Source organism: Microtus pennsylvanicus, chromosome 1 (genome assembly GCF_037038515.1).
Source record: "Microtus pennsylvanicus isolate mMicPen1 chromosome 1, mMicPen1.hap1, whole genome shotgun sequence".
NCBI classification, from domain to species: domain Eukaryota; kingdom Metazoa; phylum Chordata; class Mammalia; order Rodentia; family Cricetidae; genus Microtus; species Microtus pennsylvanicus.
This window is the reverse complement of record NC_134579.1, coordinates 80400588-80414889: the sequence shown is the minus strand read 5'-3', so window position 1 is coordinate 80414889 and position 14302 is coordinate 80400588. Positions and strand designations below refer to the sequence as shown.

Here is a 14302-nt window from a genome sequence, read left to right as displayed (position 1 = left end):
TCTCTCTCTTTCTTTCTCTTCCTTCATTCTTAAAGTGGAAGGATTCCAAGAAAGGAGTGGAAGTATGGAAGGTGGGAAGGGGCAGGGAGTAAAGAAACACACAAACATGAGTGTAAAAATGAGGATTGTTTTAAGATAAGGAAGAAACAGGAAGAGGTCAATAGAGGGGATGCAGTATCATTTTGTGAGACAGATGAATAGGAACAAATATATGTATGAAAATGTAATAATGAAATCTCCTTCATGTGCTAACTTGAAAGTTAATACTAAATTTATTAAGCCTTGTACCTATAATGTATTTTGTTCCTGAGACCCTGAATAGAGTTCATCTGTGGTCTGAACAAAATGATGTAGCACTTGGGGGCAAAGATACAACCTAGGAGCCCTGCGCTGGATGCCAAGATGGAGAAGACCTCCACAGCCACCATGACCTTCCCTTTGGTGCTGTGGTAGACAGGGAGGAAGGTGACCCAGACACTGCAGAACACCAGCATGCTGAATGTCAGGAACTTGGCTTCATTGAAGGTGTCAGGTAGGTTTCTGGCCAGGAAAGCCACAGTGAAGCTTCCCAAGGCCAGAGCTCCCAGATATCCCAGCACACAGTAGAAAGCAGTGACTGAGCCCTTGTTGCACAGGATGATAATGTGTTCACGCTCAGAGTGTGCATCTGTGTCAATGAAGGGGGAAGATTTTCCCAGCCAGACCCCACACAAGATAATCTGGAACGAGGTGCAGATGGGAACAATGAAGTTAGGTGCCCGTGTTACCAACAACCACCTGATTCTTCTTCCTGGAGCAGTGACCTTGTAGGCCAGAACCACAGTAATAGTTTTGGCTAAGACAGTGGAAACAGCCACAGTGAACAACACTCCAAATGTGGTCTGCTGCAGGATGCAAGTGGTTGTGTTGGGGTGGCCAATGAAGAGAAAAGAGCAGAGAAAACAGCAGTTAAGGGTGATGAGCAGGATGTAGCTGAGAGTGCGGTTATTTGCCTTCACGATGGGCGTGTCTTGCTGCTTCAGAAAGATCCCAAGAATGAGAGCTGACAGTGCAGAGAAGTACAAGGCTATGCATGACAGCCCTCTCCCCAGGGGATCGTCATAGTCCAGGAAGGTCGTAGATTTCTGGAGGCAATGGTTTCGGTCTGTGTTGGCATATTGATGATCTAGACACTTCACACACTGATCCGCATCTGGTGAAAGCATGTATATTTGTTATTTCAGGTTAGTTTTCTTTTGTCCTCTTTAACCACTCACTTGAGTAGTTTAGCCTAACAGACATCCCTTGTTACTTCAGACACCAAACGAAAGAATGCTTTATGGGGAATAACGTGACTACCATGTATTTCCTGCAATGTGACATGAACAAAGCTACAGTTTCTCCTCTTTATTCAATTGTGTGTTGTTTTGAATATTCTGATGTTATTATTTTCCACTTTTCAGAAACTTACATACTTACTTACAATATCCAACTTCAATTTGATCACAATATTGCATTCATGTAAAATATTTCCTGGGCTGGGGAGAGCTGATTCACTGGATAAACAGCTTGCTGCCTAAGCCTGATCATTTGAGTTTGGATTCCCAGGGTCCACATAAAAGCTGGATGCTGTAGCACAAGCCTCTATAATCCCAGTGCACCCCTGCTATAAGATGAGAGTTAGACAATATTTTCCAGGAGCTCGTGGGGCATCTGGCCTGGCTGATGCATCTGTGAAGAAACGTGATCTCAGGCAGAGGGAGGGTGATGACTGACTCCAATTCCATCTGTGCACCATGACACGTGCACACCCACACTCCTGGACACACACACACACGCACACACACACACACACACACACACACACACACCACACTCTTGATTTTGAAAAATAAGTTTAGTGAGGTAAGACGGGTCTTCTCAAGTCCTTTCTTTGTAGTGGTATTCTCAGATATGGGGTTCAAATGGAGCTACCCAGTGAACTGACTTCTCTGATTGTTTTTCTTCTATCTGAAGGTGTTTTAAATAAGTAAATATTGCATTTTAACAGTTTGCCACATGTCTGTAGCTCTTGCATTTGGGAGGTAGAATCAGGAGGAATAGGAGTACAAAGCCAGACTCAGCTACTTGGCAAGTTAGGGCATACCCTGGCCTTTGTGACATCTTTTCTGGCAACAAACAAAGGAGTTTAAAGGTGTTATCATAAAATTTGTCGGAAGGAATTAACTTCAAATATAAACATTGGATATTGGATTGTTTTTAAAGATTAATTTTTATTAAGTAGATTTAAAAATTTTAGTTTTGTGTATGTGTGCATGTGTGTGGGTTTGTGCAAATGATACAGATAGCCTAAGATCCCCTGGAGTTGCAGTTACAGATGATCTCCTACAGTGGTCTTCTATTTCCACATGCATGCCATGTGTATTGGGGTGGTTTGAGTAATAATGACCCTCAAAGGCCACAAACATTTGGATACTTAGATGCTAGGGAGTGGCACTACTTGGGAAGGATTAGGACATGTGATCTTGTTGGAGGAAGTGTGTCACTGGGGGTAGGTTTTGAAGTTTCAAAATCCAAGCCAGGCCAAGTGGTTCTCTTCCTACTGCCTGCAGATCCAGATGTTGAACTCTCAGCTATGCTTCCAGCACAATGTCCAACTTCATGCTGCCCTGTTTCTAGCCATGATGATAATGGACTAAACTTCTGAGCCTATAAGCAAGTCTTAATTAAGTGGTTTCTTTTATAAGAGTTGCTGTGGTTATGGTGTTGATTCACAGCATTAGAACAATGACTAAGACAGATGATGATACCAGGAGTGTGTTTTTTTTTTCTGTCATAGGACTGACCATGATGTTTGTTGGAGGATTAGAAGAGTGGTTGGATGATTTAAGTGGGGCTTAATGGGCCATCCTAATAGGAGCATGGAAGACTGTGGTGATGTGAGCAGTGTAGATTTGATGTCTCAAGAGGTTTCAGAGGAGAATATTAATAAATAGCTTAGAAATTTTTCTTGTATTTTGTAGAAGTATGTGGCTATTTTCTGCTCTTGCCCAAAAATCTGCCTGATGTTAAATTGAAGAGTTTTAGATTAATGACACTGGAAGAGGAGATTTCAAGACCACCTAAAAGTGATTGTGTTACATGGTTATTAGAGGTCACCCTTACGTAGATCTATAATAAAAAGGAGCAAGATGAACAAGGAAAAGTACAATATGTACACTTTGAGGAAAAAAGTGCACCATGAAGTGTAAACAAGCTAAATATAGTACTCAAGGGGATGGAGGTGGTTTGAATAAAAATGTCCCCTCCATAGGTCCATAGGTCCCTATTAGGAGGTTTGGCCTTGTTGGAATGGGTATGGCTTGATTGGAAGAAGTGTGTAACTAGGGGGTGGGCTCTGAGGTCTCAGTATGTCTCACTCAGTTCTTTTCTTGCTGCCTGCAGATCCAGATGTAGAACTCAGCTACCTCTGTAGCACTATGTATGCCTGTGTGCTACCATGTTTCCCATCATGATGACAGTGGACTAAGCCTCTGAACAATGAGCCAGCACCAGTTAAGTATTTTCTTTTATAAGAGTTGCCATGGTCATGATGTCTCTTCACAGCAATAGAGACTCTAATTAAGACAGAGATAAACATTTAAAGAAAGCCCCATGCTAAAATTAATAATGGGAGTTGTGACCCCGGGAAGACCTCACCCAGAAAGTCTTCCAACTTTTGAAAAGAAATGAAAGAAAAGCTTAAGCAGTGAAGGAAACCATAACAACAGAAAACTAGTACAAATGTAATGGAAGTAGGGGCCATGTTCAGGCCTAGCAAATAGTAGAACTTGTCAGCTTTGAATACATGGTTCTGACTTTTAGAGTCAAGGATATATGAAAGAGATATATCCTTGTGTGGTACCTCCCTCCACAGCTAAGGAATGCTGGTGAGATTAGGTGTGTGTCAGGGGTATGCATGGAAGCCCAGAAAGGCCATTGTATGAAGTTGTAAAGGTGAAGTCTAGATTTGTTGGAGACCCAAAGATGTTGGAGATGCCAGAGTTATAAGATACCTGCCGAGGAAAGTTGCAGACTGGGTGTGGAATCAGCCAAAGAGAGAGAGAGACAGGTGTGTTGCAGTTAACAAAGCTGGAAGGAGTTAGAGTGCTGAAAAGTGTTTTGACATCAGATATGGAGATGAAGAATTTAGAGTTGACTCTGTTGACTTTTGGTCTTTCTTTGGTCTAGTATTTCCTCAGTATGCTTCCTTTCCTCTCTTTTGAAATGGTAATGTACATTCTGTGCGATTGTATGTTGGAAGTATGTGACCTGTTTTTTATTTTAATTTTTACATGGGTTACAGTTAAAGAGATTGCATGAGTCTCAGAAGAGAGTAAACTTTGGGCTTGTAAACAGTATTAAGAATGTTATAGATTATGGTGTGGAGACACAGAACTGGCTTAGAGTTCAGGCTCCTCCTGGGACAGATAAGACAAAGTTGGGAAACGATTGCTTGGCAAACCAAGCACAGATGAAAGCAAACTTTTTCTGCCCATTTCTCAAACGTTCTGTCAGAATCTGTACCCTGGATAAGGAAGTGGCCTTTGAGCTCAGTTCTTCACGCTCTATCAGTTACAAAGGAGTGCTTTGCTTCTGTATACTTTTTGCCTTGTTTCTATGTACTTCTTCTCCATGTACTTTTTATTACTGTTATTAATTGAGGTATTGAATCTTGCAAGGAGAGGTAAGAGTTTCTCATGATCATGTACATGAGTAAAAGGGGGGTTTCAGAGTTGAGGCAATGCTTTTTAGTCTGCATAAAAGGCCATACAAAATAAAGCTTATTATGCAGTTGTTCACACTTTGCATCCCCTGTGTCCTGATTTGCATGAGACCCTTACCCAGGGACCCCAACGCACTAGACGTTGATATTATGGGGACTTTTAAAATTAGACTAAATGCATTTTACATTATAATATGGCTCCAACCCTACGGGAAGGCAGGGAGTGGAATGTGGTGGTTTGAAAAAGAATGACCTCATAGTCTTGAATGCTTAGTCATCAGAGAGGAGTACTACTTGAAAAAGATTAGGAGGAGTGCCCTTGTGGAGTAGGTATGGCTTTGTTGGAGGAAGTATGTCACTGGGGATGGATTGTGAGCTTTCAAAAGCAAAAGCCAATCCCAGTGGCTCTCTTCCTGCTTTCTGCAGATTCGGATGTAGAGCCCTCAGCTACTCTGCCTGCACCATGTCTGCTGGTGTGTTACCATGTTTCCTGCCATGGTTATAATGGGGTAAACCTCTGAAAATGTAAACAGGCCCCAACTAAAATGCTTTCTTTATAAGAGTTGTTGTGATCACAGTGTCTCCTCAGATCAATAGAGCAGTGAGCTAGACTTGTGTGCCCTTTATAACACAATTATACAAAAATACATTTTATGTTTTATTATTATTTAATTTTTCTTTAGGTTTATCTATTTTATATGTATGGGGGTTTTGCTTGTACCATGTGTATAGTTGGTGTCTTCAGAGGGCATCACATCCCCCAGAACTAGAATTATGTATGGTTGTATCTTATGTAATGAAATAAATAAATCAGGTTTCCAAAGACAATTATTGCATGATTCATTATTGCAGTCTAGATTTTACATGCACACACACACACACACATACACACACACACATACACACACACACACACACACACACACACACACACACACACACACACGGAGGTGAACTACTTGGCCAGAAGAAGAACTTCTAGAAGGAAGGAGGGGGACAAGGTAGGATGTGGATGTAAATATAGTCACACTGTATGTTATATGTGAACAAATATTCAAAAAACCCATTATATTCTACACCAAATATACACTAACAAAATACTTTATTTTGAGATAGTCTGTTGTGTTTACTATGTTTCTGAGGATGACCTTGGTCTTCTGATCCTCTTTTCTCCTTCTCTCAAGTGCTGGAATTAGGTGTGTGTCACCAAATACAGCATATACAGTGCTGGAGTTGAAACCTAGGCAAGCACTCTACCAATTGAGCTAAATGCCCAACTCCACTAATCAAAGACTTTAAAAAAATACATTAGAGAGCCTTCAAGGTGGCTTGCTGAAAAAAAGGTGCCTGCCACCAAGCCCACAACCTTAGTTTAATTCCCAGAAAGATGATTACACTTTTTATTTAAAAAGTGAATTTAAAGAGTTTACCATTATAGGCCAGGCAAAGTGGCATATGTCTTTCTTTAGTTCTGGTACTTGGAAGACAGAGGCAGTGGATCTTTAGAAATTTAGGGGCAGCTTGATCTACATAGTGAGTTGCAGGACAGCCAGGATTACATAGAGAGTGATGGAGGAGGGTCATCTGTCTATGTGTTACCTTCATTGGTTAATAAAGAAACTGCCTTGGCCCTTTGATAGGACAGAAAATTAGGTAGGCAGAGTAGACAGAACAGAATGCTGGGAAGAAGGCAATGAGGCAGACACTATAGCTCTCCTCTCCAAGATGGACGCAGGTTAAGATCCTTCCCAGTAAGCCACCACCTCGTGGTGCTACACAAATTAATAAAAATGGGTTAATCAAGATATATGAGTTAGCCAATAAGAGGCTAGAATTAATGGGCCCAGCAGTGTTTAAAAGAATACAGTTTCCATGTAATTATTTTGGGTAAAGCTAGCTGGTGACTGGGAGCTGGGCGGCGGGAAGTGGCCCGCTGTTCCATCTACAAGAGAGACCCTGTCTCTAAAAAGTTTTCATTATAGAGGTGATTAACCTCAGCATCACATCATTTATATTCATGCATTTGAACACTTAAAGGTATTAATCAGTAATTAAATATTGAAGAAATCAGTTGTCTTAACAATACAGTATATATTAATGAAAGTTAACTGGTTCTCACTGGATTCCTGCTAACATTCTATATCATGCCCCATTATCCATTCTTTTTTTTTTGAGTTACTGTAAATTTTTTTAAAACTTTCCCTGACTTCTATTTGAAATGAGATCCCTTTTGATACCTAGGATGGCCTTGAACTTGCAATAAACCTCCTGTCTCAGCCTCCTGAGTAATTGGTTATAACCTCACAGATATTGGTCTGCCTCTGTCTCCTGAGTGTAAAAGGTGTATATCACTACACTTTGCTTAATATCTTAGGCTAGGGAGATGGCTCAGTGTGTAAAGAGTTGGAAGTACAAATGTGAGACACTTCATAAAAATGCTATTAGTTAGAAGTAGAGAATTTTTCCATAAAACACACTTACCAGTCTCATTGGAAATCTCATTCTCTGGACACAGAGTGCAGTCAAAACAACAAGCCACATTTCCTTCTGGGAGGGATTTTCTGAATCCAGGACTACAACTTTCACTGCAGATAGACTGGGGAGTCTTAGGAAAATCAGTGAGCAAGTTATAATTCATATTTTCACTTACTACTATACTGAGCACATTATTCATAGAACTGGAACATTAGTGAACATAGTTTTTGTATCCATAAACAACCAATTGGATGGATGTTGCTGTAGCTTGGACATACACACTGCCTTAACAGTGATGACCTTCAGCCTATGATGCTGCTGAGACATGCTGAAGCCTGTAAGTGGAGAAGTATTGGGGTGGAGAAATGGTTCAGTATTAACAGCATGGGATGCTCTTGCAGAGGTCATGAATTTGATTCCCAGACTCACATTGCATGGGTCAAAATTGCCTGTTAACTCCAGCTACAGGGAATCCAACAGCCTCTTTTGGCATCCATAGGCACCTGCACTTGACATGCAGATAAGATAATGCCTTCCTTCACATTCATATAAACAGTAAAAAAATAAAAACAAAATGTTTTTTAAAAGGTGAGAAAGTTAGTGATTGGAGGCTTGCCATTGGAAGGTGTGTTGAGACAATGGACTCATCCTACCTCTAATGTTGCTGTCATGAGGTGAATGTCTTCTACTGTCACAAAGCACACCATAGTGCCTTCTCAGTCAAAAGTAATAGCTAAACAAGTCCCAGAAACCACCAAATTCAACCTAAAGATCTGTCAGTAATGACAACCCCCAACAGATGTTGTACATATTTTCATATGAAATGTGTGAGCATTTAGGTGCATATTGGTAAATGAACATGATCTCATTACATATGGTATATAAAAAATTCTCTTTCTTAAATTAGAAGTATAGAGTTTAAAAAGCACATACATGGTTCAAGGGATTGTTGGGTATGATAATGGATTAAAAGCTGCCTCTGTGAGAGTCAGTGAAAGACAAGAGTTACAAGAGTCACAGTTAAAACCAAATAGACTCTACTTTTAGCAGAGAAAGAATTAAAGGAAAATAAAATAAGCCTACATGACGCTTTTGTTTCCAAAGGAACAGTCAAGCTAGTGCTGCTTCACCATCTTGCTCGCACCAGGTCAAGGACAAAAGCATCGGTCAATGAGGGGCAGTTGGTCATGGACACTAGAAAACAGCAGCTGGAACATGTCAACCCCGTTTGCTAGCCGTGAGTGGATTGATGGGTGGAGAAAAACTGGGTGAGCAGATGGGAGCTGAAATGAGGCAGAGAAGCTTGAAGCTGAGATTCCTGCCTGGCATCCTGGAAACCATTGCCCGAGCAGAAATCACCCCTACCGCTGCTTTGGTGAACCGCTATGAAATATTTCCTCGACTATCATTCGTGGCCCTAAACCATGCACTGTGCTTCTTATTCCTACTTTACTCTCCATTTCTCCAATTCCTTCCTCAATTTACTATTGAAGGAATGATGGACACCCTTAGCTCTAAAATCTGCGAAGTATATCTTCTCCAATCAGTACTCTAATGATGCTGTCTCTGAACCATGTTAGGAAAAAAAGAAAATACAAAAGTGTCTTCTACTTCAAGTTAACATGAATATTTCTGTCAAATCTCTGTATTTGTTATTGTAATTGAATTTCCTCATAAAGATGTTAGGACATCCCATGCTCAAGGATTGATAGAAGTAATATTGTGGAAATGACCATTCTACCAAAAACTATTTACAGAATCAATGCAATACCAATTTAAAATTCCTACTTCATTCTTCACAGAAATAGTAGTATCCTTAATTTTATATGGGTCCTAAAAAACAACATATACTATTTCATATATTTATATTTTTAATATCCAGTAATATTTTTTAAATTTATATAGAAAACTTAAAAATATCAGTACATAAAAAATCACAAAACTGCAAGGCAAAAGAAAAGATTAAAATATATATAGTTTAGTATAAAACATTAAAAGACGTATTCACAGAAAATATTCTGATCATGTATCTTTCTTCCTTCAATTCCTCTTAAATCTCCCTATCTCACCCTTTGTTCAACTCTATGCCCTTTCTTTCTCTATGTTTACAAAACAAGGAAACAAAACAGAAAAGAGAAAACCCCAATGAAACAAACACACATAAAGCAAAAGACCAATAAAATAGAAAGTTTTCAAACAAAGAAATATGACATAAAAGTTCTACAAAAATAACATTGAGATTCTTGGGAATGGACTCTTCCCTGAAATGAGACTTTATTAGAAGAAATTACTCTTTTCTTTATAAGAAGGTCCATTGTAAATAGATTTTGGTTAGGAGGTCCTTATCAAGATTTGTTTTACTATGTGTAGTTAATTGTATTATAATTATACCCAACTCACCTCTGTAATTCCTGTGGCCCATTCTATCATGTCCTCAGATAAAGATAATTGTTGACCAAGTGGACCATATGGGGAAAACTGTCCAACTTTTACTTTAAGTCCTAGACCTTCTGGAAAGTTCCAATAGTTGAGAATGTCATACTCTGCATTCAGTTTCATTTTCTCATTCAAATTCACTTGTTCTCCAGCATGATTAGTAAACTGCTTGTCTTTTAGAAAAGGGTGCAGCTAAAAAAGATGTATTATTTTATGAAGTTGGTACCAGAGTGAAGACAAATAACTGAAGTGTTTGGGAAAGTTCTGTATAGTTTAAATTCTTGATGTATAAAGTAAATTTAACATAGGTATCAAGAATGTAGGGCAAATCGCAGCCTATGGATAGCTAATATATTATGATATTTTTGAAAATAACAATCTTGTTAATAGATAGTAGCTCTCAATAACAAGCACCAAGATAAAAAGTAAGTGAAAGAAAACCTGGCAATTGTCAGTTTGTCTAACAAAATTTAGTTGTAGTAGGAGGCCACTTGTTCATTTCCTGGCCACCCAGACTCCCTAAATAACCACACTGAAACTGTATTAATTAAATCAAGGCTTGGTCTATTAAATCTAGCTTCCTATTGGCTAGCTTTTATATCCTTTTTAAAATTTCTGTTTTTAGTTTTATTAAATATAAAACTTTGGAAAAGAAAATCAAATTCAAGCTGGATGTATAAGTTTAATTCAATACAATGAACAGTAGTATCTCTGAACAAGTTGGGGCCTAACTCTCTGAGTTTAGTTATTCTTTTTGTCATTAAATAAATAATGACCTCTCCAGGGATAATAACAAACATCAAAGCAAACAAAACAAAAACAACCAATAAACAAAAACACAAAAGCATCTTGAGAACACATAACTTAATAAATCCCTGAAGAAAAACTATGAGATATAAAATATAAATAAATATCATTTGGTGTGTATTTCTAAGAAAAAATAAACTCCTTGAGATGAAAATAGAATAGAAACAGAAACCACCTAAAATTGAAGTTTTTATTATTCATCATCCATCATATTTAGTAAGTAAAGGTATTAGGCAGGATTTTAAGAAATCATCACCCTTGGCTTTGGGGGAAAATAAATTAAAAAAAGCTTAATCACCGCATCGCCCAGCCCAGCCTGTCTGGGCGCTAGGTCCCAGTCCTCGGGGCGCCCGGGCGGGCTCCAGTTCCTTTGTTTCTGTGGCCTGCCTGCACCAAACAGGGTAGGCGCTTTGTTTGCAAGCTGCCCAACCAGCACGGAGGCCTGATCTCTCGGCCCCAGGAGAACCAGCATTGGGGTGAGTTTCTGGCCCGCGGCACCAGCCTGGGATGACGAGCTCAGGGGTTCCGAGGCCCCCTGTCCTTCGTGGGCTCTCTGCAGGGCCTCTATTCCCTGGGTACTGCCTCTTTCTTCCTGGCCCACCCAGCTTCCGTCCAGAGCCCCCCCACTTCGGCCCCACTGCCCTCTTTCGGCGCGTGGCATTGGGCGCTGGGTCCCAGTCCTCGGGGCGCCCTGGCTGGCTGCAGTTCCTTTGTTTCTGTGGCCTGCCTGCACCAAGCAGGGTAGGCGCTTTGTTTGCTAGCTGCCCAACCAGCACAGAGGCCTGATCTCTCGGCCCCAGGAGAACCAGCATTGGGGTGAGTTTCTGGCCCGCGGCACCAGCCGGGGACGGGGAGCTCGGGGGTTCCTTGGCCTCCTGTCCTTCTTGGGCTCTCTGCAGGGCCTCTATTCCCTGGGTACTGCCTCTTTCTTCCTGGCCCACCCAGCTTCCGTCCAGAGCCCCCCCACTTCGGCCCCACCGCCCTCTTTCGGTGCGTGGCATCGCCCAGCCCAGCCTGTCTGGGTGCTAGGTCCCAGTCCTCGGGGCGCCTGGGCAGGCTCCAGTTCCTTTGTTTCTGTGGCCTGCCTGCACCAAGCAGGGTAGGCACTTTGTTTGCGAGCTGCCCAACCAGCACAGAGGCCTGATCTCTCCCCGCTAGATGAGCCAGTGTTGGGCACGGAGACCTGATCCCTTGGTGCCAGGAGAGCCAACATTGGGGAGGCCGCGTTGGGTAGGCAAGGAGACCTGATCTGGTAAAAGAAGATCCATAAGGGAGCATTTGGAAGAAGAGATGGGCAGACGCCAAGGCAAGAATTCGCCCAACAAACTGAAAAGCAACATGAAGCCACCAGAAACCAGCGACCTCACAACGGAAGGACATGAACACCTTAATCAAGAAGGAGAAAAGATTGACTTCATGAAAGTGATTGACGCCCTTAAACAGCATGTAAAAAACGCCCTTATAGAAATGGATGAGAAATATAACAGAAAGTTTGAAGAATTGAATAAATCAGTGAATGATACCCTAGAAAACCAAGGAAAAACAATCAAACAGATAATGAAAACAGTTCAAGACTTGAAAACTGAAATGGAGGCAAAGAAGAAAACACAAACAGAGGGCCGGCTGGACATGGAAAATCTAGGTAAACAAATAGAGACTACAGAAACAAGCATAACCAGCAGAATACAAGAGATAGAAGAAAGACTCTCAGATTCTGAAGATACCATAGAGAAAATAAACACACTGATCAAAGATAACAGCAAGTCCAACAAACTCTCATCACAAAACATTCAGGAAATATGGGACACAATAAAAAGACCAAACCTAAGAATAATAGGAGTAGAAGAAGGAGAAGAAGTGTAGCTCAATGGTCCAGAAAATATATTTAATAAAATTATAGAAGAAAACTTTCCCAACCTAAAGAAAGATATACCTATGAAGGTGCAAGAAGCATACAGAACACCAAATAGGCTGGATCAAAAAAAAAACATCCCCTTGCCATATAATTATCAAAACACAAAGCATACAGAATAAGGAAAATATATTAAGAGCGGCAAAGGAAAAAGGCCAAATTACTTACAAAGGTAAACCTATCAGACTTACACCTGACTTTTCCATGGAAACCATGAAAGCCAGAGGGTCCTGGATAGATGCACTGCAGAAACTGAGAGACCATGGATGCGAGCCCAGATTACTATACCCAGCCAAACTTTCGTTCACTATAAATGGAGAAAATAAAATTTTCCAGGATAAAAACAAATTCAAACAATATGCAGCCACAAATCCAGCCTTACAGAAAGTAATAGAAGGAAAATCACTAACCAAGGAGTCCAACAATGACCACAATAACTCAGACTTCTAGAGACCCTTCATCAACACAAACCAAAGAAGGGAAACACACAAACTCTACGACTAAAAAAAAATGACCGGAGTTAACAACCACTGGTCATTAATATCACTTAATGTCAATGGACTCAACTCACCTATAAAAAGGCACAGGCTAAGAGATTGGATACGAAAACAGGATCCAACATTCTGCTGTTTACAAGAAACACACCTCAACCACAAAGACAGGCACCTACTCAGAGTAAAGGGCTGGGAAAAGGCCTATCAAGCAAATGGACCTAAGAAACAAGCAGGTGTGGCCATACTAATCTCTAACAAAGTTGACTTCAAACTTAAATCAATCAAAAGAGATGGAGAGGGGCATTTTATATCCATAACAGGAACAGTTCATCAGGATGAAGTCTCAATCCTGAACATCTATGCCCCTAATATAAAAGCACCCACGTACATAAAAGAAACATTGCTAAAATTCAAGGCAGCCATCAAACCGCACACACTAATAGTAGGAGACTTCAACACTCCTCTCTCACCAATGGACAGGTCAATCAGACAGAAACCTAACAGAGAAATTAGAGAATTAATGGAGGTAATGAAGCAAATGGACTTAACAGACATCTATAGAACATTCCACCCAAATAGGAAAGAATATACCTTCTTCTCTGCAGCTCATGGAACCTTCTCGAAAATCGACCACATAGTCGGTAACAAAGCAAACATCCACAGTTACAAAAAAATATTACTAACCACCTGTGTCTTATCAGATCACCATGGATTAAAGTTAGAATTCAACAACAATGCTACCCCCGGAAAGCCTACAAAGTCATGGAAACTGAACAGCCAACTACTGAACCATACCTGGATTAAGGAAGAAATAAAGAAAGAAATTAAAGTCTTCCTGGAATTCAATGAAAACAAAGAAACAACATACTCAAACTTATGGGACACTATGAAAGCAGTCCTAAGAGGAAAGTTCATAGCACTAAGTGCCCACTTAAAGAAAACAGAGAAAGCTCACATAGGAGACTTAACAGCCCACCTGAAAGCTCTAGAAAAAAAAGAAGCAGACTCACCTAGGAGGAGTAGAAGACTGGAAATAATCAAACTGAGGGCTGAAATCAATAAAATAGAAACACAGAGAACAATCAAAAGAATCAATGAAACAAAAAGCTGGTTCCTGGAGAAAATCAACAAGATTGACAAACCCCTATCCAAACTAATCAAACGGCAGAGAGAGAATTTGCAAATTAATAAGATCAGAAATGAAAAGGGGGACATAACCACAGACACAGAGGAAATTCAGAGAATCATTAGATCTTACTACAAAAGCCTATATGCCACAAAACTGGAAAATGTAAAGGAAATGGATACTTTCTTAGATAAATATCATTTACCAAAGTTAAATCAGGACCAGGTGAACAATCTAAATAGACCTGTTAGTCGCAAAGAATTAGAAGAGGTTATCAAAAACCTCCCTACCAAAAAAAGCCCAGGACC

At 40.3% G+C, this 14302-nt stretch overlaps 1 pseudogene; it reads right to left on the bottom strand.

Moving 5' to 3' along the window:
* Positions 1-275: 275 nt before the first annotated feature.
* Positions 276-14302, bottom strand: part of LOC142845914 (vomeronasal type-2 receptor 116-like) — a 36892-nt pseudogene continuing 22865 nt past the window's right edge.